We start from the raw sequence: 4,164 nt of genomic DNA on the forward strand, positions 1-4,164 counted from the left end.
CCTTACTCGTCACTTGAGGAAATGATCAACTTTGAGGAAGTTTACATTATAGAATGTTTATTTACATAAACAATAAATGAGGGATTTCTAAAATAGCGAAGGCTACAAGGAACGACTGCACTGTAGTTCTCATCAGGTGGGGGATTTATGATCCCGACTTTCCAGATTTTTTAAAATTAATATTCATAATGCATTTTTTCATCGGAATCAGAAAGGGTCGTGGTCATATTTAGGGGAAGAACCGGTTTTATTGATTTTTAGCTTAGTGATAGGGCTATTCCCACTACCTCTTCAAATCTCCTGAAATTTGGTACACGCACAGATGAGCTAATTCCAAACAGGATGAACTTTATTTCATGAAAATTGGACTTTGGGGTCAAAAGTGACGTCACTTTGAAAATTGACAATTTTCTGCTGATTTCGGGTCTGCAATTTCGGGTTTTATCAATGCAATATTCAAGAAGCTGTACCTAGATGTTAGACGACAGTTGAGATATGACACTTGGATTTATCTGAAGCTTGTCTGATCGTCTATATTTCCAAGTGAAATTTACTGCCCTGTAGGTTAGGGTCAAAGGTTAAATTGAGTGGGAATTTGCTATATAGCTCAGTGGAATTTGGTAAATGGTCTAAAATCAGTCAGGCGTTACACGATTTAGACTGCGGATTGCTCAAAATCTTATTAAAGTATTTTGGAAAATAGGATCTTAAATGAAAGGTTGCTTCAAGGAGACCTCGTTCATAGCTGTTTGATTTTGGTTTTAAGGCTGTAAAGTGATGAAATTGCAGTTTCAAGAGCACACTTCATTTGCACGTGGAAATGCAGAAGTAGTAGGGTATGTTCGGACATTCTAGGGTGTGTGTAAACATCATGTCTGGGGTGTGTTCCGACATCATGTCTTGGGTGTGTTCGGACTGTGTTGCCATTCGAACATCGTGTCTGGGGTGAGTTCGGACTGTTTTGCCCCTCGGACATCTTTTGTATTTCAGTTTGATCATTTATTACGGTATTTAACCTATGAATAAATGCAAAGTTGCACACCATCTTCAGCAATCCGTGAAACCAGAAAGAGGCGGGATCGGCAAAAACGTTCCAACCCATACCAAGTCGGCGATGTCGTGTTCGTGAAGCAGGGTTGTAATGACTCGAGTCAAGATTTTCTGATGACTCGACTTGACTTAATCCAATCGAAGTTACATTATGGCATCCTCTGTTGGGGGGCTGCCAGTAAAACTGCACTCAAGCCACTGCAGAAACTACAGCATAAAGTACTCCGAATCATAGCTAGGGCCCCAAAGGGTCCTGGCTGCCCATCCAATAAGTCGCTGCTGAAGAGATTCGGCGTCCTAAACATAGAAGATATGCGGAAACTAGAAATCGCCAAGTTTATGTACCAGTTTCACTGCGGTCGTTGCCCCGAATATTTCAATGACTTCTTTACCTCTGTATCAAAAGCGCACAAGTAGAACACACGCGCGTCCACGTCGTCCAAATATCATATGATCGACCGAAAAGATCATCGCTCCATCAAATATGCCGGACCTGATGTGTGGAACAGTATCCCGCCGGCCATCCGACAGTCGACGAGCATGTCCACATTCAAGTCGAAACACAAGCAATTACTACTGAATAAATACAGTCCATCCTCAAGATTACCGGACCACGACTGACCTATCGATCTCGCTTCCCATGACATGCCGCCCGATTTCTTGTCGCATTCTTTTTCTATACTATCTTCTTTACTTTCATTCAGTGTGCATGCCTCCTCTTTACATCGCCTAGGCCAAGGTGGGTGTCAGATTGCATAGACTACTCCTTGTCGCTTCTACATCTTCCTGTCTTTTCATTGTATCGCATTTTTGTGGTGTATTGAACTGATAAAATTGCTAATAAACCAATGATGATGATGACTCGAATCATTTGCTCAAAATACAGAAATGACTCGACTCGACTCGATATGTGTATTGACTTGACTTGGACTCGAGTCATTACGCATGACTCGAACCAAGTCAGATGACTCGAGAGTCAGACGTCCAAAAGCGACGTTTCATTGTAATTTCGAAGAATAGTAAAGTATAACCACCCTAATGGGAGTTCGTCTATTGGTACTGGTACTTGAAAATGCGACCAGAAGCTATTAAAAGTGAGGAAAAGTAGTATATTATAAATGCGAACCATTCGATATCACGGAACAGAGTTATAACAGTGGGTTTAACAAGACTTTATCAGGAAACCGAGCAGTCGACACAATGACTTGGACTCGGACTCGAGTCATAACACCATGATTCGGACTCGAACCTCTGCTCGATGACTTGGACTCGGACTTGACTCGGTGACGAATTGAAAATGACTCGACTTGACTCGAGTCAAAACTAAAAAATTGAGATTGACTTGGGACTGGTAGCCTTGTGACTTGGTTACAACCCTGTCGTGAAGCCACCAAATTATCGATGTATAACTCCGTGGAATAAAGGAGTCGTTACCAGAGTTTTCGCCGACGTGGTGGTCTAGGTTGACGGGATGAATCGACACATTTCTGACGTCAGACACACCGTCGGAGAAGAATTGCCTAATACATCAGCATACGTTAGAGCGTGCGAAGTAGACCTGGGTTGTAGCAGAGAAGATGATGTCATCGATGATGAGAACTGGTGAAGCTGATGGTCCAGTCGGTACCAATATCACCGATGGGAACAGCTCTGCTAACTTGGATCAATGTGATGACGACAATGTCGATCAAGAGAGTGAGAGGAATGACTCTGAATGAATGAATCTGCAGTGAATTAAGACAGATTTCTAGTAAAGTATCGTATTATTCACAAATTCTTAAGGGCAATCCACGAAATATTTTAAACTGCCCCTACATCTTTAAACTATATGATCAAATATATGTAGTACTTATTCGCATCGCAGACTCATCAGAAACGATAAACATGGTTGAAAATGAAGAACATTATCATCATCATATTGTTTAATAGTAGGTTTGCATATCTATACAAAATAAAACTAACTATACAATCGATTGCAACTGCACAATGCACATTGCACATCTAACGGTTGAAAATCAATATCAGAACGGGGTAAGCACCGGCCACAGCGAGGCCCTTATGCTGACCGAAGACTTCGTTATATATACAAAATACATATAGGTTTAATTGTGTCCATAGGCGCCTACATGACTGGCACCGAATGTTCCTGTCTTTGCAATCTGAACCTCACAAGACAAATACCATCCCGATGGGAAAAATTTTATGCCAGTGAAGAAATACCAATTTGAAATCGTGTGTGTCTCTTAGTTTGGAAGCCTACGTTTGGGCGATTCTATATATTTTGATATAGCTGACTGGAAGTCACGAAATAACATCATGTAACGAAGTCATATCAACGGCTCCACCCGCCCAAAGATGTTTAATTATTATTTACTGGCCCTCCCGTTTTCAAGACACTTCACTCAGCTCTACCGGTAAATCTAATTACGTGAGTAGAGAGGACAATAAATTGATAGCATAATATATATGCAATCGCCGATCTGATTTGCCGATTTTATCATAAATTATCGAAAATTTTCGCGCTTGGCGCTGGCTCACAATACAGTACAGATGATTTCGTGACAAACGCGAACAACGTGATGGGGAGAGGGTCGTTTTATCACCCTATGGGATCCCAAGACCCACGTTTTTGGGGGCCTGACGAGGTGCTGTTTCGTTCCTGCCAACGGGTATACGCCCGAAGATGTTTAATTATTATTGAGTGGTCCTGCCTTTTCAAACACACCTCACTCAGCTCTATTGGCAAATCTTATTACGTGAGCAGAGAGAAGATAAAAATTGATAACAATATATATGCAATTCCCGATCATACTGACCGATTCAATCATGGATTCTAGAAATTTTCCGCGCTTCGCGCGCTTAGGCGACAAAAGCTGATTCACTAAACAAACTCCCAATGAATATGATAAATTGCGATAAACAGTGTATGGCCGAAGGGGGGCCTGGGGGGCGAAGCCCCCATAAGCTCGGTATATAACCCTATGGGGGGCCCAAGACCAAAGTTTTTTTTGGGAGGGGGGCTGACTAAGTGCTGTTACGGCCCTGGTTGCGATCAATCTTTTTATCCTCTCTCTACTCACGTAATCAGATTTACCGGTAGAGCTGAGTGTGGTG

The sequence above is a fragment of the Botryllus schlosseri genome, chromosome 14, assembly GCF_051294905.1.
Source record: "Botryllus schlosseri isolate E-star chromosome 14, Bs_hap1, whole genome shotgun sequence".
NCBI lineage: Eukaryota > Metazoa > Chordata > Ascidiacea > Stolidobranchia > Styelidae > Botryllus > Botryllus schlosseri.